This window comes from Oncorhynchus gorbuscha, linkage group LG02 (genome assembly GCF_021184085.1).
Source record: "Oncorhynchus gorbuscha isolate QuinsamMale2020 ecotype Even-year linkage group LG02, OgorEven_v1.0, whole genome shotgun sequence".
Classification (NCBI taxonomy): Eukaryota; Metazoa; Chordata; class Actinopteri; order Salmoniformes; family Salmonidae; genus Oncorhynchus; species Oncorhynchus gorbuscha.
In genome coordinates this window covers 65339994-65362894 of record NC_060174.1, presented here as the reverse complement: position 1 = coordinate 65362894, position 22901 = coordinate 65339994, and the positions used below count along the sequence as shown (strand labels likewise).

The window sequence follows — 22901 nt, the reverse complement described above, 5'->3', positions numbered from 1 at the left end:
CCCACAACATGCCAGATGAGCACACGCGCCACACTACGCCCGGGGGATGGGGCCACACTTCACTCCCTCACCCAGACAGACAGACGGGCTGTAAGCCTGGCCATGCATCCGATCCCCCCCAACACCACAACAATACTTAAGCTTGCTTTGCCAGACAGAGAATACAGTCTTATAGGAACCACACACACACCGCTCATCAAATCATTTAGTTCTGCCAGTCCCAGAGCTGAACTGTGGAAAATAAGGATGGAGGCTGCATGACCACCCAGACAAACCCCCCACAGCACTGGATGATGTTTCTCTATGCCAGGTGTATTCAACTCTTACCCTATGAAGTCCAGAGCCTGCTGGTGTTCTGTTCAACCTGATAATTAATTGCACCCACCTGGTGTCCCAGGTCTAAATCAGGAGGGGCACAATGAAAAAATGCAATGAAACTGGCTTCTAGGTCCAGAGTTGAGTTCTAGGCCTATATGCTAATAATCAGGAATTATAATCACTGCAGCAAGACCCCTCTACCCACAGCCTCTCCTCTCCTGGGGGGGGGTAACCCCTCTCTGGCTCCATGTCCTACTGTCAGTCAAGCTCAGATGCAGTAGGACAGGAGTAGGGGCGAGATCCCCAAAAAGCCAAGCACAAAGCCCACCTCGCCAGTGGCCCGACACAATGGAGGAGTCAGCAGAACAAGGGGCCAGCAGCTCACGCCTTTCCTGTTTGCAGAAATGAGGTGGCCAGAGACACACACATGTATCAGAGGGCCACTCACAGAGGCGCTGATCCAGCCCTGAATGCTTTTCTGAACAGAGCAGCGGCGGCCCATTGTGAAGCCTGTAGCGTCGCATTCTTCAAACACACCCCCCCCACCCCAGAATGCTCACCAACACAGAGTCCTCCAGAGAGAGAACGCCCTCTCCATGACATACTCTCCTATTTCTCTCTCCATCACTTCAACACCTCTACCACCCCCACATCTCTCCAAGAAACGTCTGTTACGTTTTCCCCATCAGTGGCCATTCAAACCCACTCTCATTAGCCAGATTGATTCACTCATACGACACTCATCATGCCATTGCTGCGCTCACCCACGTCATGCATTCACGCGTGGAACACGCGTACCAGGCGCTCAAGGCTTTTATCCATATAAAAACACCCACATAAACCTCTACAGGAACAATCTACTACATGCTTAATCTAGTGGAACACTCACACAGACACACTAAAGACAGTTTCTTATAGGCATACATGTAATGTAATGTGACACACCAGAGACTTTTTAGGCCTATTCTCTCATTTGTGGCTAGCTCAAATTCAGTTGTGTTTAAAACTGAACACCTTTTTAGCAAAAATGTGACCGACAGGTTGGATTCGGTCTTACGTAGCAAAATTTGAATGTTTTTTATTTTATTTATTTTTTACATTGGATAAAAGTAGAGACTCGGAGGTAGAAAATGAAATATCATGCACTACAGTCAAGGAACAATGGGAAAGTAATTCTGCTTTGAAAGTTGATAAACTTGTAACTTCACTTTTGAAAAAATGTCCCTTAAATGTTTTTGTACCTAATGAAGAGCTCTTCTTAGTCTACACCCATTCAGCATCGCTCGCACGCTCTTCAGCTTTAGCCCCAACCATCTCTTTAAAGATTCACACGCGAGGCTAAGTTTTCAAGACTAAAGGCTGGCTTATACTAAGGTTGTGGTCGTAAATTAATCTGGAGTGCCAGAGTGTGCTCTGGGCGTTCGTAAATTGAGAGCGTTTCGCTCACGGAGCGTTCAGAGCGCACACTGGACGCTCTGGCGACTGCAACTGTGCAGCTGGCAATGATTTAATTTAGCTTTTTTACCAACGTTTACTGACACCGGTCATATTCAGCAGGTGTTGAGTGTTTGTAAATTTGTCAGTTATTCTGCACTCTGGCACACTCAGACCAGAGTGCTCTGAAATCTGAGTAGATAGACGTAGCTGGTAAATTCACTCTGGCTATTGACCGTTGTCGCAGTGACATCATAAATATTCAATTGAAATAGTTACTTGCATAGTGGAGTCTTTTGTTAAGACATGTAGGTAGCTAGCTAGCTAATCAATGAACCATAATCCCAACTCATAGCGTTACTACCCTGCATGAATCTGCAGGTAGCTAACCAACCAGGTCTTGTAACTACCCATCCCGGATCCGGGAGCATTGTCATCAACTGACACGAATTAGCATAACGCAACGGACATAAATATTACTAGAAAATATTCATGAAATCACAAGTGAAATATATCGAAACACAGCTTAGCCTTTTGTTAATCACCCTGTCGTCTCAGATTTTGAAAATATGCTTTACAGCCAAAGCAAGACAAACATTTGTGTAAGTTTATCGATAGCCTAGCATAGCATTATGCCTAGCTAGCAGCAGGCAACCTGGTCACGAAAATCAGAAAAGCAATCAAATTAAATCATTTATCTTTGATGAGCTTCGGATGTTTTCACTCACAAGACTCCCAGTTAGATAGCAAATGTTCCTTTTTTCCAAAAATCGTATTTTTGTAGCCGAAATAACTCCGTTAGTTTTCCAAATTAGCTCCATAATATCGACAGAAACATGGCAAACGGTGTTTATAATCAATCCTCAAGGTGTTTTTCAAATATCTATTCGATAATATAATAGATGGCTTCTTAGTAGGAAAGAGAGAAACAATGGCCGCATTTGTCTTTTAGGCACAAAACACTCAGAGACTACAGCTGACCACTGACGCAATGTTGACGTTCAGGCTCAATTTTCAAAATAAAAGCCTGAAACTATGTATTGTGACACTAGACACATTGGGGAAGCCATAGAAAAAGGAATCTGGTTAATAACTCATTCACTGCTCAATAGGGACGCATAGGAACGCAGAGGTTTCTAAATAAGAGTCCCTTCCTGATTGGATTTTGCTCAGGTTTTCGCCTGCAATATCAGTTCTGTTATACTCACAGGCAATATTTTTACAGTTTTGGAAACCTTTGAGTGTTTTTATCCTAAACTGTCAATTATATGCATATTCTAGCATCTTGGCCCGACAAAATAGCCCGTTTACTTTGGGAACGTTATTTTTCGAAAAATGAAAATAGTGCCCCCTAGATTCAACAGGTTAAATGTTAGCTAGCTAACATTAGGCTATAATTAGCAGTGCAAATGGCTCTGAGATACTAATAATATTACTACACTGATCATACACATTACGTCAGCTTGACAGTGAGCCAGCTAACGTTAGGTAGCTAGCTAACAATACGCTAGCTTGAAATGAAAACAACTTTCTGACAAAATTAGAAACATATCTGAAAATGTATCTAGCTAGACTCTTACCAGTATACATGGATGGACGCTTCTTCCCCCTCTGTCATGGATGCCATGGTTGCCCTTAGTTTGAAGATTTAATATGCATGTTTTATACAAAATCATTGTGTGTCCTCTTTTCGACTCAGTCTCCAGATTTGTGTGAAGTAATGACGCGTGACATAAGCCTAGTTTCCTGAAACGAATCACAACTGTGAAAGACCATGACGGCTACAGCCACAGAACATCAACTGCAATTTATTCAAATGCCCAGAGAAGGGAGACCGGAGCAAATCGATATTGTACAGGATGGGCCTGGCTATACATAGACATATCACACAAGCCATTTATCCACATGGGACAGGCAATAAGAACACTATACTAAAGCTAGGTTTCATTACTCAACACTGGATAACAGAAATGGCATGACTGTGCAATAGGCTAATTATGGCGTGACTGGCCAGGAATAAAGGGCAACATCTGTGTGTTATCTCCATCTAGGCTACATTCAAGTTTAGTATGAAGCTATGAGCACAGAAACTCTCATCCTCTCAATTCTCCTCCCTTTTATTGTTTCTCGGTTAGAATTTGTAATTTACCCAAACTGGCAGAAGTGAGCCATCCAATGTACTCCATTGCACTCATGACCTGCAGCACAAATGCCACCCACAGGGCCTGGATCATGAGGCGTAGGAGAAAGTTCAGGGTCGGCGCTCCCCTTGGGTAAGAGACCTCCAGCCTACTCACGGTCACAGAAAACCTCACAGATCCCAACATAGGGTTCTTTCAGCAGATTTCCTTACAGTCAATCATTCCCAGCCTAAACTCTGAACCTTAGGCCCTTCTCCATTTAAGGCAATGGATGGACGACCGATCAGTTCAACAGATTGTTGCTTCTTTACTTGAGATGGCTCAAAAAGGAGCTCTGGCGGACTTGTGGATGGGGGGGGTTTAGGAAGAATTCCAAAAGCCCAGCATGGACTCTACAGGGAAAAATTAGGAACACATGTTCAAATGTTGGACTCACAAGGCCGGGAGGCGTGAGGGCAAATGGATATGTCCACAACTTGCAAAACATCCCCCACCCCCTCTATCCTGAGCGGCAAAACTCCTGCCTGCCTTGGATAACTGGACAGATGTTGTGGGGGACAAACTTATCACCATCTCCAAAACAGAGCAAATTGCCAGGGGACTGCATTTCTCAATACAAGAGAAAACATTGCAAAACAACAACGTAATACAATCTCATTTGGGGCAACATCTATGAATTGCTTAAACCTAACAATTTTATCATCTCTAAAAACACAGTTAATATAATACCAGCCCATTCCTACTCTCTCCCCTACGGCAGCAGCCTTCAATAGAAGTTGTTTCAGCACTACTAATTAAAGAAAGGAGGATCTCACTCACAGCCTATGAGACCAAACATACAGTGTATTCAGAAAGTATTCAGACCCCTTGACTTTTTCCACATTTTGTTAGGGATGCACGATATAAATATATATATTTTTAAATCGGCGAACATATCGGGAATCGGGCGATAGCTAAAAATGTCACCATCGGTATCGGCCCGATGTCTAGATTAACGCTGATGTGAAAAACCGATGTCAAAGCTGACGTGCATACCTATATAACGTAGGTACATGACGTAATGGCGACGTGCAACACAGCATTCCTAACTTAGTCCACAATGTCTGCTGCTGTGTGGATTTGAGCAGTCAAGAATTCGAGCAGTCATGTCAAAGACTAAGAAAACTTCAGCGAGACAATTCAAAGTCAAAATCCATTAATGCCAAGATAATGGAATTCATTGCCCTTGACAATCAACCGTTCTCTGCCGTGGGGGGATGTTGGCTTTCGCAGCTTGTTGAGCAGCGGTACACATTAACGTTACCAAGTGTGCTATTGTTCAGATGTTGCCCTACCGGAGTTATAGAGTAATTGCGTCACTTCACGACATACTATAGAACGCCGCATGGGTCTTTGCGTGTCAAAAAAAGATGTGTCAAATGGTGTTATTTGACGTCAAATAACAGTTATATTATAGAATATTGTGTGTTCTGAACTTGCCTGTGCAAGCCAAGCGCCACCACTACTATCAGTAGCACTGTCAAAGCCGTACAAAAAAAATATATTCTGCAAACAAGCAAACACTGGCCACAAACAATGTGTTTACAATACCGTGTCGGTAATAAAGCTTTATTTGTTTGACTGCAACTTCTGGGGGAGCTAGCTTTAGCTTGGTACCCAGCTAGCACCAATACAACCAGCCTGAAAACAATGAGCAGTAGAAACAGCAGTCATTTTCATTATTCTTAGCAACGATTTAGGAATCCTTGTGAGTAAGCATTAACTAGGTAGCCACTTGTTGTCCGCCTATTGAAATTGAACTTCAGTACATGAAAATAAATAGCTAGTCAGCTACTTAAAACTTCATATGGCTGCAGGGGCAGTATTGAGTAGTTTGGATGAAAAGGTGCCCATTGTAAACGGCCAGCTCCTCAGTCTCAGTTGCTAATACATGCATATTATTAGTAGTGGATAGAAAACAGTAAAGTTTCCAAAACTGTCAAAATATTGTCCGTGAGTATAACAGAACTGCTATTGCAGGCGAAACCCTGAGGAAAATCAAAACAGGAAGTGGCTTCTATTTTGAAAACTCCATGTTCCATAGCCTCCCTTTGCTCCATTTAAAGGGATATCAACCAGATTCCTTTTCCTATCGCTTCCTAAAGGTGTCAGTCTTCAGCCAGAAAGATAACATCGTGTCAGAGTTTGGATAGGATAGGTATTGCTTTTCCCTCTCCTACTGTGAAAGACATTTGCGGTTGATACATTATCGATTATATATTTTAAAAACAACCTGAGGATTGATTATAAAAAACGTTTGACATGTTTCTGTGGACATTATGGGAAACTATTTGGAATTTGCGTCTGCGTTGTCGTGACCGCTCTTTCCTGTGGATTTCTGAACATAACGCGACAAACAAACGGAGGTATTTTGGATATAAAAATTATCTTTATGGAACAGAAAGGAACATTTGTTGTGTAACTGGGAGTCTCGTGAGTGAAAACAACCCTAAGATCAAAAGGTAAACGATTAATTTGATTGCTTTTCTGATTTGTGACCAAGCTTCCTGATGCTAAGTGTACTTAATGTTTTGTAGTGAGATCGATAAACTTAAACGCTTGGATTGCTTTCGCTGTAAAGCATAATTTCAAAATGACAGGTGGATAAACAAAAGGCCAAGCTGTGTTTTCCTATATTGTACTTGTGATTTCATGAATATAAATATTTGTAGTAATATTTATGCTATTCAGCGGTTGTTGATGACACTTACCCCGTTAGTGGGATTACAGCCATAACAAGTTAACCCTGTCGTCCAAAGCTAATGTTATAAGCAGCCAGCTAGCTTCATCTGGCTAGTGAGGCTCAACCTGACCGGGTTGTGTTGTGAAGCTAGCCACAATAACAATTAAGCACAATTGGGGAATTTGAGGCTTGCCTTCAAAATAAAAGTACCTATTTAAAAGTGATGCAGAAGGTTACAAATTGGTGGAATCATGCCATATTTAGACTAGATAATGTTAAGTAATATAATAATAAATGCCATTTAGCAGACGCTTTTATCCAAAGCGACTTACAGTCATGTGTGCATACATTCTACATATGGGTGGTCCCGGGGATCGAACCCACTACCCTGGCGTTACAAGCGCCATGCTCTACCAACTGAGCTACAGAAGGACCAAGCAAGGTTGGAATGTGAAGCAATGAAATGGGGTAACAATCTACTCTCTACATTTTTACCAATGTCCTCAGAGTTAGACTCAGAAATCCATGCAGTATTGTTTTTCCTCTGGAATAGTGTTCAATACACATAGGTTGACAATAAATGTGGGTCAGAGTCCCACAATAAGAGCTACAATGCTAATGTTCTCTGGGTGTCACTGAGTAGACTGATACCCCATGTCATTGATCCACAATCCATAGGCAAGGCGGTACAGTGAAATAAGTATACCCCCAATGCAGTAGAATATATAGTGTGACTTCAACATAGTTGTCAAATTAACTAAATTGTATTTTTTTGATTTGATATAACATTCCAACCTCGTTTAGCATGATCTATTCAATTACGGCATAATTCTACTATTAGTATTCATTTGCATCCCTGTCAATGACATACTTTTACTTTGAAGGGTAACCACAAAGTCCACTATTGTGGCTGTCACTGCAAATAGTTTGTTCTCAACTGACTTGCCTAGTTAAATGAAATAAATATACATTTTAAAAAAGCTACTGAAACGTTACACCGTTTTGCTATGTTTTTGGGGAAGAACATTGTTTGCATCCATGAGCTAGCTAGCTGTTTTTAATGACCAGCAATAAGTGCACGAGACAACTTTACCAGCATCATAGTAGTAGTGTCGATGAATCGCTGTGACATGTGCAAACAATATGTAATAACTACATAAATAAATTTATGAACGCGTTATAATATGACGTGCAATCGTATTCAGGTTCTGATTGGTCAACAAGCTTATTTGACACTTTACATAGAGTTATATAACATGTATTTGTAAGTCGCTCTGGATAAGAGCGTCTGCTAAATGACTAAAATGTAAATGCATGCATTTTTTGACATGCAAAGACCCAAACGGCATTCCATAGAAATCCTGGTTGAGAATGAAACGACTGAACAACTGTACATTGAAACATTGGGTACTCATTATGTTTTATTGGTAATGGGGACATACGTAAATGCCTATCAAATACCTTTTTGGTCAGTGTGGTGTGTGACCTTTAACTAGGCAAGTCAGTTAAGAACAAATTCTTATTTATAATGACGGCCTACCTCGGCCAAACCCAGACGACGCTGGGCCAATTGTGTGCCCTATGGGACGGCCGGATGTGATACAGCCTGGATTGGAAACAAGGACTGTAGTGTCGCCTCTTGCACTGAGATGCAGTGCCTTAGACTGCTGCGTCGATGTGTTTGTGTTATCTAAACTCAGCAAAAAAATAAGCCTCCTCACTGTCAACTGCGTTTATTTTCAGCAAACTTAACATGTGTAAATATTTGTATGAACATAACAATAATCAACAACAGACAAACTGAACAAGTTCCACAGACATGTGACTAACATCAATTGAATAATGTGTCCCTGAACAAAGGGGGGGGGGGGGGTCAAAATCAAAAGTAACAGTCAGTATCTGGTGTAGCCACCAGCTGCATTAAGTACTGCAGTGCATCTCCTCCTCATGGACTGCACCAGATTTGCCAGTACTTGCTGTGAGATGTTACCCCACTCTTCCACCAAGGCACCTGCAAGCTCCTGGACATTTCTGGGGGGGGGGGGGAATGGCCCTAGCCCTCACCCTCCAATCCAGCAGGTCCCAGACATGCTCAATGGGATAGAGATCAGGGCTCTTCGCTGGCCATAGCAGAACACTCACATTCCTGTCTTGCAGGAAATGATGTACGGAACGAGCAGTATGGCTGGTGGCATTGTCATGCTGAAGGGTCATGTCAGGATGAGCCTGCAGGAAGGGTACCACATGAGGGAGGAGGATGTCTTCCCTGTAACACACAGCGTTGAGATTGCCTGCAATGACAACAAGCTCAGTCCAATGATACTGCGATACACCGCCCCAGACCATGACGGCACCTCCACCTACAAATTGATTCCACTCCAGAATACAGGCCTCGGTGTAACGCTTATTCCTTCGACCTTAAACGCGAATCCGACCATCACCCCTTGTGAGACAAAACCGCAACTCGTCAGTGAAGAGCACTTTGCAAGTCCTGTCTGGTCCAGCATCGGTGGGTTTGTGCTCATAGGCGACATTGTTGCCGGTGATGTCTGGTGAGGACCTGCCTTATAACAGGCCTACAAGCCCTCAGTACAGCCGCTCTCAGCCTATTGCGGACAGTCTGAGCACTGACGGAGGAATTGTGCATTCCTGGTGTAACTCGGGCAGTTGTTGTTGCCATCCTGTACCTGTCCCACAGTTGTGATGTTCAGATGTACCGATCCTGTGTCGGTGTTGTTACACGTGGTCTGCCACTGCGAAGACTATCAGCTGTCCGTGCTGTCTTATACATCTCACAGTACGGACATTGCAATTTATTGCCCTGGCCACATCTGCAGTCCTCATGTCTCCTTGCAGCATGCCTAAGGCACATTCACGCAGATGAGCAGGGAACCTGGGCACCTTTCTTTTGGTGAGTCAGTAGAAAGGCCTCTTTAGTGTCCTAAGTTTTCATAACTGTGACCTTAATTGCCTACCGTCTGTAAGCTGTTAGTGTCTTAATTAATGACAAGTGAGTGACTCCTCTCGTCAGTCAATGTAGACTACCGAATCGGTGAGAGAGAAGTTCATTTGGCTACCTAATTTGCATAGGTTACAGGTAGGCCTAGGCAGATAACATTCCATGAAGTTTGTGAATCACCACTACAGAAACAATAGGCAGTGGAGAGCCTCATTCTGGTCCAAATATGATAATTAGGGCCTTCACGAAATCCAGGCATTAAAACGGAATTCAACAATATTCAAAAATGTATTGACCTTAGGGAATCAACTAAACATTTAAAAAATGTTTTAATAATGTTATGAATTTGCTCAAGTTTATCATAAGACATGAACCCAATGAATCAGTGATTCGTAGTTCGTGCAACTTTCTGAAGAAGCAACGAGAATGCCCGTCTGCATGTGTGGTGCTCGCGTCTTCCACTTCGTGGTGTGGACTTAGAAAAACAACAAGATTGGATGTTTTATTTTAAAAATTGATTGAATTTGGGAAAGAACCAAACAAAATCAGGCAAAAATTATTACGGGTTTTATAGAGCCCTACCTAACAATACTTTTTCATGAATTGGGGCTACGTAAAATCAGAAAGATAATACTTAAGACTGATATAACCCTTACATTGTTTCAATATAACCTTTCATTTCTTTTCCATGATAATGTGGGATATTTACTTCATTTTTCTGTTTTAATAAAATATGTGAACAAACATCAGCAGCAATTCATATTGTGTAGTAAAACTGTAAATATGACTTTAATCTCAAGAGAAGACAGGTTAAATGTAAAAAGGTCCCTTAGAAAACAGTCCTGGGCCCATATCCACAAAGTGTTTCATAATAGGAGTGCGAGGATCAGTTTAATATTCTAGATCATAATGAATATGATTATATGGACAGATGTGGACCTGATCCTAGACCAGCACTCCTAAACTGAGATGCTTTATGGATCGGGCACAGATAATATAGGCCAAGACAATATCCAAAACAACAATACACTGAATTCATAAATGGTCAGTCATTTAAAATTGTAAAAGGCATGTCTTTCTAGACAATACAACACATTTTTCCAACCTGGGAGGTAAAGAAAATAATTATTCAATCATTTTGTTGTGTATTTCAGGTGGAATCAAGTCATTAGAATGTTCCAGAGGCCACCAAAATAGAGTGCATTTTCTGTTTGCTGGCTACTCTATGTACTTGTGGAAAACACTGCAAAATATTTATTTATTTTTCAAATTGAAAAGGTGTCATGTCATAGCTGACACCCTGTTGTTTCAGCCAAATCGGTGAATCTTAATTTGGAGCAGATGGTTAAGAGTTTTTGGAAAACATGGTCACATTACCAAGGATTGCATCGGTTTATTTAAAATGTTCAGTGTAAATTGTTACAGGGCTCTAGATTTATATATATATATATATTTATATATATTTAAAAATAAAAAAATAAAAATACATTTTATGTGGAAAAACCTGAGTCCGTTAACGTGGAATTGCCCAGAGGACAATTTATTGAAGCACTATAAACAGCCCAGCAATTCAAATACTCCATACAAAACCCAGACAATGAGGAAATCACTGTCCTCAAGTAGCTTAAGCATGCAGGTAGACCATGGCATTCATTTTGGTCCATCTCAATGTTTCAATTAGCTGTGTGGACTAATGACAACACATATTCAACCTTGTAAAAAACGAAATGTTTTTTCTAAAGTGAATATTGAGATGTCATAACATTAATCTTCATTGGGCAGATCAAATTGATCCTGCTGAAGAGGCTGAGAGCAATACTGAAATGTGAAGAGGTGCTCGAGTTGATACTGTACACCCACCAAAAAAAGAATAGGCAGAAACAGAAGGGTAAAAAACTGAAGGCTATTTGCCTTTTATCTCACTTGGCAGAATAAAGTTTAAATGAGTTGTTGCATCAGGACCTGCACATCTGATAAGAACAATAACACTGTTAGTGATAATGGCATGACTTAGCTTAACTGACATGGATGACTGCAGCACAATGATCCTGTGAGTGGCTGGAGTTGAAACAAGCTTGTATGGGAGGGATTCTGAGCATCAGCACTATGGGGGGGGCCCACAATTGCATTCCCCAGCCTCCATATAACTTGCGCTCTCCAAACATCCATCCATTCCTCACCCACCTAGGGTCGACAACTGAAGACACTCCCTAACCCATCCAATAGTCTATCCATAGATCTGAAGTAGTCCATACTAGAGGTCAACCGATTATGATTTTTCAACGCCGATATCGATTATTGGGAGGACCAAGAAAAGCCGTTAGAAATATAGAAAATCGACAATAACATTGACAATAACAATACTGAATGAACACTTATTTTAACTTAATATAATACATAACATCAATTTAGTCTCAAATAATGAAACGTGTTCAATTTTGTTTAAATAAATACAAAAGCAGTGCTGGACAAGTAAAAATGCAATGTGTTATTAGTTATTATAGGAATCTGTCTGTACCATTTGTATTTCATATACGTAGGACTATTGCATGTTCTTCTTATAGGCACTATAGTATTGCCAGCCTAATCTCGGGAGTTGATAGGCTTGAAGTCATAAACAGCGCTGTGCTTCAAGCATTGCAAAGAGCTGCTGGCAAACACAGGAAGTGATGTTTGAATAAATGCTTACAAGCCTGCTGCTGCCTGTCACCTCTGTCAGACTGCTCTATCAATCATAGACTTAATTACAGAAAATAAATACACAGAAATACGAGCCTTAGGTCATTAATATGGTCAAATCTGAAAAATATAATTTCAAAAACAAAACATTTATTCTTTCAGTGAAATACGGAACCGTTCCGTATTTTATTGAACGGGTGGCAACCCCAAGTCTAAATATTGCTGTTACATTGCACAACCTTCAAATGGTATAATTATGGAAAATGTATTACGGTTAATTAGGAAGAAATGGACTTCACACAGTTCGCAATGAGCCAGTCGGCCCAAACTGCTGCATATACCCTGACTCTGCTTGCACTGAATGCAAGAGAAGTGACAATTTCCCTAGTTAATATTGCCTGCTAACATGAATTTATTTTAAATAAACAGGTTTAAAAATATATACTTCTGCATTGATTTTAAGAAAGGCATTGATGTTTATGGTTAGGTACATTAGTGCAACGATTGTGCTTTTTTTCGTGAATGCGGTTTTGTTAAATCATCACCCATTTGGCTAAGTAGGCTGTGATTCGATGATAAATTAACAGGCACCGCATTGATTATATGCAACGCGGGACAAGCTAGTTAAACTAGTAATATCAACCATGTGTAGTTAACTAGTGATTATGTTCAGATTGATTGTTTTTTTATAAGATAAGTTTAATGCTAGCTAGCAACTTACCTTGACTCCTTGCTGCACTCGCGTAACAGGTGGTCAGCCTGCCACGCAGTCTCCTCGTGGATTGCAATGTAATCAGCCATGCCGATTAATAGGTCGACCTTTAGTCAATACCCCCCTCAACAGCATATACTGTACATGTAAAGGATAAACAGGTTCCCAACAGCATGACTAATAGGCTACATCCAAATACATTCAAACAAAATAAACATCGGCAATTAGGCTGATGCACCATGCAAACATTTACATTTCACAAATCCTGTTGATTAACACACCAGTGCACCAATGGCTGGACTACATCCATCTAGAGCTCGCAATACTGTACTCATAAAAATGTTAGTGGAAAATAGTGGGTCTGTCTAGGCTGGGGGAGCACAAGGGTGGGTATGGTTTTGAAAGTTATAAGACAGCTTTGCGATAGGCTGTTTTTGTCATTGGCCCATAAAGGTTCTCCGTAAGTGGTCATTCAGTCATAATCAGTGGCGATTTTAGCATGTAAATCTTGGTGGAGCAAATGTAACAATTTCTTTAGATGCATGCCAGCAAAGCCACTACACAACACTAAGCAATACATAAATGTAACTATAATGGTGCCCACATAAAGCGGTCCCAACATCAGAGCTTTGTTTGATTTCGGCACCATGAAGTGAATCCTTACCACCGCTACACCTGGCTATCAGCGGGGCCTTGTCTGGCAGCCAAACAGTTCATTAAGCCTCATTTACTGCCTTTTTAAAAACCATAGCTGATACGACTGACTTGCTTAAATAAATATGGCTTTTACTGACTCCTTGTGGATTTGTGTAACTCGATAAAAACCGCATCCTTCAACAATGACTAACTCTGACATGAGAAGTACAAACTATGACACAAGGGAACGATGAGGGGATCTGAGGCAAGGAGTAATTTCAATTATGACATTAATGAGCGAGATGGACGTAATCAATATAACTATTTGTTCAGCACTTTGAAATGAACAGCAACAGATTTCAGAACATTTGCGTATTCTTACAGTATTCTCCCTGTACACCAAGTTAGAAACGTATGATAAATAACGAGGGCATATAAGGAGACAAAGAACGCTTTTACAATATTCAATGATTACATGAATCCAAGACTGCTTATAGGCTACATGTGCACCACCAAATCAGAATAGGCTAAATTAAGAGGTGTAAATAGACCAAATTAGCATGGGCTACTAACAGCTTAACACACAACATACACATACTATTACTTAGCTACAGTATACATAGATCCCTGGCATATTACATCATTTATACAGCAGCATACAAGACATAGGCCTATTTTAGCACTGTTATACTTGAACAGGAAGGTGGCACGGCAGTTCTTCTTGTGTGCAAACTGTCATCAAAGTCTGGCATTCTATGGATTTGTGGTGCTTTCAAGACAACTAGGAACTCAGGAAAAAAAACTAGGTCGAATCATGACGTCAGCAATCTTCAGGTTGGAAAGTCAGAGCTCTAGAAAGAGGCCAGAGTTCCCGACTTGGAATTCCGAGTTGGGTGACCGTTCAAAATGTATTTTCCCAGTCGGAGCTCATTTTTTTCCTTCGTTCCCAGTTGTGTTGAACGCACCGAAGTCAGAGATTTCCCAGTTCTGAGTTCACAGTTGTTTTGAACCCAGCAGAAGTCATGCTGGATTGACAGCATTGCTAATGTATTCAACATTTTCTGGCCCATGGTGCACGAGTGTGAATGTTTATCCTTTTAAGCTTGGAAAATAGACCCTTTCAGACAGACATTTTAAATCCTTAAACCCAGACTTGGACCAAACACCCTCCCCACCAAATAGCAGGCAGGGGAAGCAAAATAGTGATTGCAGTTAACCACTGACTCCTTCCAAACCACTCATTGGTGAATTTGCGATTTTATGACTTATTGTGTAATGTTTAAAGTCCAATGGCCGTTGCGCACCGATACATTTATTCTATAATTTCCTCTTAAAATGTTCAATCCCGAGTGGTGCAGCGGTCTAAGGCACTGCATCTCAGTGCAAGTGGCGTCACTACAGTCCCTGGTTCGAATCCAGGCTGCATCACATCCGGCCGTGATCAGGAGTTCCATGAGGGTGGAGCACAATTGGCCCAGCATTTGGGTTTGTCATTGAAATGTCATTGAAAATGAGAATTTGTTCTTAACTGACTTGCCTCGTTAAAGAAAAATGTATTCATATGAAGGATTGAAAAGGATTTGTCAGTAGATTGTCAATGTTATTCATGATGATGACTGCTTGTCTCTTAAGATTTTGAAAGTATGATGTTGACATGATCAATCCAATCAAAGCTACGGTAGATAAGGTGATTTGACATCATTTTTATCTGTGGCCAATGACCATAAGCCTCCTTGAATGGGCACTTCTAATAAAAAAAATCTATGGCAGAAACCAACGGGGCTTGAACTGCCAAGCTCTCCCTGAAGATTATAAGATGACAGTGTCCCCATGAGTGACAGAACACTGAGCCAATCACAGCACAACTAGAGAAAAGTATCAATGCCTACGCTCTGTGCTTTCGCTGGCTGCCCCTCCACCACAGAAAGCACTGAGCTCAGCTGAAACGCCTGCATTTTGCAGCTGCCTTACTCAAGAGACCATGCATGTATGCAGCTATATTAACTGAAGGATTTGTATTTCATTCAATTTTTTGCAAACTGATATGTAACACATATCAAAAATAACATGCAAAAATAGGCCAATTATAATATATACAATGGGGCAAAGTAGTATTTAGTCAGCCACCAGTTGTGCAAGTTCTCCCACTTGAGGCCTGTAATTTCATCATAGGTACACTTCAACTATGACACCCAAAATGAGAGAGAAAAATATCCAGAAAATCACATTGTAGGATTTTTTGGAATTTATTTGCAAATTATGGTGGAAAATAAGTATTTGGTCACCTACAAACAAGCAAGATTTCTCACAGACCTGTAACTTCTTTAAGAGGCTCCTCTATCCTCCACTCGTTACCTGCATTAATGGCACCTGTTTGAACTTACCAGTATAAAAGACACCTGACCACAACCTCACAGTCACCCTCCAAACTCCACTATGGCCAAGACCAAAGAGCTGTCAAAGGACACCAGAAACAAAATTGTAGACCTGCACCAGGCTGGGAAGACTAAATCTGCAATAGGTAAGCAGCTTGGTTTGAAGAAATCAACTGTGGGAGCAATTATTAGGAAATGGAAGACATACAAGACCACTGAATCTCCCTCGATCTAGGGCTCCACGCAAGATCTCAACCCGTGGGATCAAAATGATCACAAGAACGGTGAGCAAAAATCCCAGAACCACACAGGGGGACCTAGTGAATGACCTGCAGAGAGCTGGGACCAAAGTAACAAAGCCTACCATCGGTAACACACTACGCCGCCAGGGACTCACATTCTGCAGTGCCAGACGTGTCCCCCTGCTTAAGCCAGTACATGTCCAGACCCGTCTGAAGTTTGCTAGAGAGCATTTGGATGATCCAGAAGAAGATTGGGAGTATGTCATATGGTCAGATGAAACCAAAATATAACTTTTTGGTAAAAACTCAACTCGTCGTGTTTGGAGGACAAAGAATGCTGAGTTGCATCCAAAGAACACCATACCTACCATGAAGCATGTGGGTGGAAACATCATGCTTTGGGGCTGTTTTTCTGCAAAGGGACCAGGACGACTGATCCGTGTAAAGGAAAGAATGAATGGGGCCATGTATCGTGAGATTTGAGTGAAAACCTCCTTCCATCAGCAAGGGTATTGAAGATGAAACGTTGCTGGGTCTTTCAGCATGACAATGATCCCAAACATACCGCCCGGGCAATGAAGGAGTGGCTTCGTAAGAAGCATTTCAAGGTCCTGGAGTGGCCTAGCCAGTCTCCAGATCTCAATTCCATAGAAAATCTTTGGAGGGAGTTGAAAGTCCGTGTTGCCCAGCAACAGCCCCAAAACATCACTGCTCTATAGGAGATCTGCATGGAGGAATGGGCCAAAATACCAGCAACAGTGTGTGAAAACCTTGTGAAGACTTACAGAAAACATTTGACCTCTGTCATTGCCAACAAAGGGTATATAAAAAAGTATTGAGATAACCTTTGTTAATGACCAAATAGTTATTTTTCCACCATAATTTGCAAATAAATTCATTAAAAATCCTACAATGTGATTTTCTGGATTTTTTTTCTAATTTTGTCTGTCATCGTTGAAGTGTACCTATGATGAAAATTACAGACCTCATCTTTTTAAATGGGAGAACTTGCACAATTGGTGGCTGACTAAATACTTTTTTGCCCCACTGTATATAGTACCAGTCAAAGTTCTGACACATACTCACTTTTAAAAAAACAAATTTCCACATTGTAGAATAATAGTGAAGACATCAAAATTATGAAATAACACATATGGAATCATGTAACCATAAGTGTTAAATCAAAATACATTTTATATTTGAGATTGTTCAAAGTAGCCACCCTTTCCCTTGATGACAGCTTTGCACACTCTTGGCATTCTCTCACCCAGCTTCATGAGATAGTCACCTGGAATGCATTTCAATTAACAGGTGTGCCTTGTTAAAAGATCATTTGTGGTATTTATTTCCTTCTTAATGCGTTTGAGCCGATCAGTTGTGTTGTGGCAAGGTAGGGGTGGCATACAGAAGATAGCCCTATTTGGTAAAAGACCAAGTCCATATTATGGCAAGAACAGCTCAGATAAGCAAAGACAATCAGGCCTTCATGGTCAAATTGCTGCAAAAAAGGTCACCAATAAGAAGAAGAGACTTGCTTGGGCCAAGAAACACTAGCCATGGACATTAGACCGGTGGAAATCTGTCCTTTAGTCTGATTAATACAAATTAGAATTTTCGTTCCAACCGCTATATCTTTGAGAGAGGCAGAGTAGGTGAACGGATGATCTCCACATGTATAGTTGGTGCTTTGTTGGTGACACCGTTTGTGATGTATTTAGAATTCAAGGCACACAACCAGCATGGCTACCACAGCATTCTGCAGTGATACACCATCCCATCTGGTTTGCGCTTAGTGGAACTATCATTTGTTTTTCAACAGGACAATGACCCAACACACTTCCATACTGTGAAAGGGTGTTGGGAGTGCTGCATCAGATGACTTGGCCTCCACAATCACCCGATCTCAACCCAATTGAGATGGTTTGGGATGAGTTGTACCGCAGAGTGAAGAAAACGCAGCCAACAAGTGCTCAGCACGAGGGAACTGTTCAAGACTGTTGGAAAAGCATTTCAGGTGAAGCTGGTTGAGAGAATGCAAAGAGAGTGCAAAGCTGTCATTAAGGCAAAGGATGGCTACTTTGAAGAACCTCAAATATAAAATCTTTGGATTTGTTAACTCTTTTTTTGGTTACTACATGATTCCATATGTGTTATTTCATCGTTTTGATGTTGTCACTATTATTCTACAAAGTAGAAAATAGTACAAATAAAAACCCTTGAATGAGTAGGTGTCCAAAGTTTTGACTGGTACTTATACTGTATATACACACCACCATTCAAAAGTTTGCAGTCACTTAGAAATGTCCTTGTTTTTGAAAGAAATCCAAATTTTGTCCATTAAAATATCAAATTGATCAGAAGTTTAGAGTAGACATTGTTAAAGTTGTAAATTACTATTGTAGCTGGAAACGGCTGATTTTTAATGGAATATCTACGTATGCCCATTATCAGCAACCATCACTCATGTGTTCCAATAGCACGTTGTGTTAGCTAATCAAAGTTTATCATTTTAAAAGGCTAATTGATCATTAGAAAACCCTTTTGGAATTATGTTAGCACAGCTGACAACTGTTGTTCTGAGTAAAGAAGCAAGAAATCTGCCCTTCTTTAGACTAGTTGAGTATCTGGAGCATCAGCATTTGTAGGTTCGATTACAGGCTCAAAAAAGGCCAGAAACACCAGTCTCAACATAAACAGTGAAGAGGCGACTCCGGGATGCTGTCCTTCTAGGCAGAGTTGCAAAGAAAAAGCCATATCTCAGACTGGCATATAAAAAGAAAAGATTAAGATGGGCAAAAGAACAGACATTGGACAGAGGAACCCTGTCTAGAAGGCCACCACCCCGGAGTCACCTCCTCACTGTTGACTTTGAGACTGGTGTTTTGCGGGTACTATTTAATGAAGCTGCCAGTTGAGGACTTGATAATATATGCCATTTAGCAGACGCTTTTATCCAAAGCGACTTACAGTCATGTGTGCATACATTCTACGTATGGGTGGTCCCGGGGATCGAACCCACTACCCTGGCGTTACAAGCGCCATGCTCTACCAACTGAGCTACACACTTGAGGCATCTGTTTCTCAAACTAGAGACTAATGTACTTGTCCTCTTGCTCAGAGTTGCATCGGGGCCTCCCACTCCTCTTTCTATTCTGGTTAGAGACAGTTTGCGCTGTTCTGTGAAGGATGTAGTACACTGCGTTGTACCAGATCTTCAGTTTCTTGGTAATTTGTCGCATGGATTAGCCTTCATTTCTCAGAACAAGAATAGACTGACGAGTTTCAGAAGAAATAAGTAATCGAACCCAGAAATGCTGATGCTCCAGATACTCAACTAGTCTAAAGGCCAGTTTTATTTATTTTTAATTAGAATAGTTTTCAGCTGTGCTAACAATTGCAAAAGGGTTTTCTAACGATCAAATTAGCCTTTTAAAATGATCAACTTGGATTATCTAACACAACGTGCCATTGGAACACAGGAGTGATGGTTTCTGATAATGGGCCTCGGTACACCTATGTGGACATTCCATTTTTTTTTTATCAGCCGTTTCCAGCTACAATAGTCATTTACAACATTAACAATGTCTACACTGTATTTCTGATCAATTGTGTGTTATTTTAATGGACAAAAAAATGCTTTTCTTTCAAAAACAAGGACATTTCTAAGTGACTCCAAACTTTTGAACAAGATATATATACACACTAAACGGGTAGGGCTCAAAACCTGCCCTGAATGACAGGTCTCCACTGGTCATAATCATACTTCAAATGGTGACTAAACCGTAGCTGACAAAACACAGGTTTAGTTTCCTACTAAATCATATACAACGTGGTGTTTTCATCAAAGTTACCTAAACTGATCCTCCTCGTACAGACCACACGGGCTCGGTCCAGGAAGAAATACAAACAAAAAACACTTGGAGGTTGACATCAATACACCACTTAGCTAGCTATGCATTACAGATATGATCTTAACAGGCCAGCCATCTGAAAGCATAACGGTTGTAGTTTATATCTACAGGCAATTAACATTGCAATGGTGAGCAAGCAGCAGATGATGCTGGCTACCTCAGTGTCCCCCAGAGAAGAACGATCGTGTCGTTTCCTTGGTCTCGTCGTGAGACAGCGCAACAGCCAGGTTTACCCATAGCTACGATGACATATCAAAACTCCTACGAAGCTCACTCAGTAGAACATTTACAAAGCTATACAAACACACATTTGATGAAGATGCTTCATATAATTTGAGTCGGGTATGCATACAGTTTAATTGGGGGCGAGATACCTTGCCCAACGCTAATGTCATGTTCAGTGGGACGCCGGGTAGTCACACAGCGCCTGGTTGGACAATATGGTCAGGTTGGATGGCTGGCGGACTCGATCGAGAAGATGAGGGGCGCTATCAAGCTAGTAGCTAACTGGCGAACATCGACTCAAACAAAGGCAACACAGCATGGCGAGGTAGCCAATAGAATACACATTAAATAGCCAAGTTGAGAGCAAATGCTTTATTAATGTATGGCTCATTTTTTTTAGACAACGGTCGATTTTTAAAGTGACAAAGGGTACCCCCAAAAACATCTTTACCTGTATATTAGGATTAGCCCACGTTTGCTAGCTAGCTGGTTCTGGGTGACGGAGGTGATGCTGTGTTGGAGAGAGAGAGAGAAAAAAAGCACGCTTACCCGTTCTCGCGGTTTATCTTCGTTGGTGGTTGGCTCTCGATATTTTTACCGCGTCACTGATCAAATATAAAACGAACATAAAGAGTATCTGGTTACTGGCATTAGTGACTTAATTCAATGTGAATGTTTCAAATCCCAGTTGGCAGTGTATTTCTGTTTAAATCCGCATCCTTGAGTCAGATCTTTTCACGCTGCTTGTGCAGCACGGCGTGATACGAAACATAGGCAGTCCTCTACATTTGACAGAAACATAGGCAGTCCTCTACATTTGACAGAGTAAAGGCAAAGCAATGGTGGTAGGCTACTCGCAAGGATATACGAAATCGTTGATAAGTTAGCATCGGAGAGATGTCTGCAGTTTCCTAGATAACCTCCGACGGTCGTCCCCTAATTCCGCTCGTTCAACAGGGAGGGAGAAAGAAAGAATGAATGATACGGGGGGGGGGGTGAGTACGCTCAGTCAATCACATTCATACCGCGGAGACACGCAAAGCCTCCAGAGTGGTGCTGTCCCTGGTTCATAATTTCAGCCTTCCAACCCAACAATTTCCGTTTATTAGTCGCAATATTGGGCTCCTTTGTGGACCCCATGCATACACGGTATCCTTTCTGCAAATGTGAACAGAGAAACGTTTTTTTTCTTATGGGGGCGGATGAATATTGAACATTGTGTGTAATGAGTCAGGTAGGCCTATACCAGTGACTAAATTGATCAAAATACGTATGTGAATCACGTGTTGGAACTATCGCAAAACGTGTGATTCTGACGCGTCTACATCGATATGATCCTCCTGGCAAATCGATTTTTCTCCCTTAAATCGGACCATAGGCTATTTATCTATCCTTCCACCCTCCATAGAAATAGCAACTGATCAATATCGTGTGATTATAGCGGCACACTCCCCAATAGTGTGTCAATGAACAGTAGCCTAAACACAAACCTGTTGCCCTCCAAGGCCTATGCATTTCAGTAAAACACTTTTTTTTTCTCCAGTTGAGTTTATTTGCGAAGGGAAACAATCACACAGAAAACAACCTCAGTCACACAGGAGCCTGTATGCAGGATGAGGCAGGATGAGGCAGGATAGTCACTGTATTTAACTCAGAACATGAGCATCCACCTTTATGATACAGTCTTAAAATGACTGCAGACAGAGAGTGGCAGAACTTGCTCCATTTAAACAGTGAAAGTTATAAGAAACGTTACACCTATGCTTTTGACAAATAGACTAGGAACACAGTATAATGACTCTAGTAGGAAGCAGAGCACACCTACATGACAGATGAGTGTGTGTGTCAGTGTAGCCAAAATGGTCTAAACAAAACAATGATCAAAGTCGTCACTATTGTTCTTGTGTGTTGCTATGTTGGTCACTGTTGGGAATGTCTCACCAACCCACTTTGGACAACCATGCTGTTCTACCTCCAAACCTTCTTTGTCTCCCTCTTCATCTCTCTTTCACTCTGTGTTTCTCGCTCTCTATCTGTGGTAGACTGAAACAAGCTAGAGCATTTTACCAGTGTTCAATAGAGCATCCCATCCCCCCAGAGCCCCTCCATTCCATTCCCGCTCCTGTCCCGCCCCTACCTGGTCCCCTCTTTTAAACAGATGGCCAATCCACAATCCACTGTGACAAAGGGAAAGAGCTGAGTGCATGATATCAGGGTGCTACTGGCAGCCAGACTCTGGCCAGCACATTTGCTTACACAGGGGTGCTTTCTGCAGATTGCAGCAGTTTGAGCTAAACCCCCCTCTGTCCACTCACTATGGACAGGACCTAGAGAGGGAGGAGGGCATCACAAGTGTGAGGGATGGTGTGGGGTCGGGGTAGTCTAAATCAATCATTATTTGTTTGTCTCTTTGACGGGGTTTTTTAAACACCATTTTTATGTTGTTGTCCATGATTACAGCGCATGGTTTGCTCTCATAATGAGTGTGTCTGTCCTTTGTGAGTATGTGTGTTTGCGGTTGATAATCCCATCCTCAGCCAGGGTATG

The 22901-nt window shown here is 41.4% G+C and overlaps 1 pseudogene across 1 annotated transcript in view; it reads right to left on the bottom strand.

Annotated features, from left to right (window-relative positions):
• The window catches only part of LOC124007394, a 100729-nt pseudogene extending 79406 nt beyond the window's left edge, over nt 1-21323 (bottom strand). The window contains exon 1 of the transcript XR_006833920.1: nt 20904-21323. The product of XR_006833920.1 is annotated as a spectrin beta chain, non-erythrocytic 1-like (transcript). The remainder of the gene's footprint in view (nt 1-20903) is intronic.
• Nucleotides 21324-22901: the final 1578 nt, after the last annotated feature.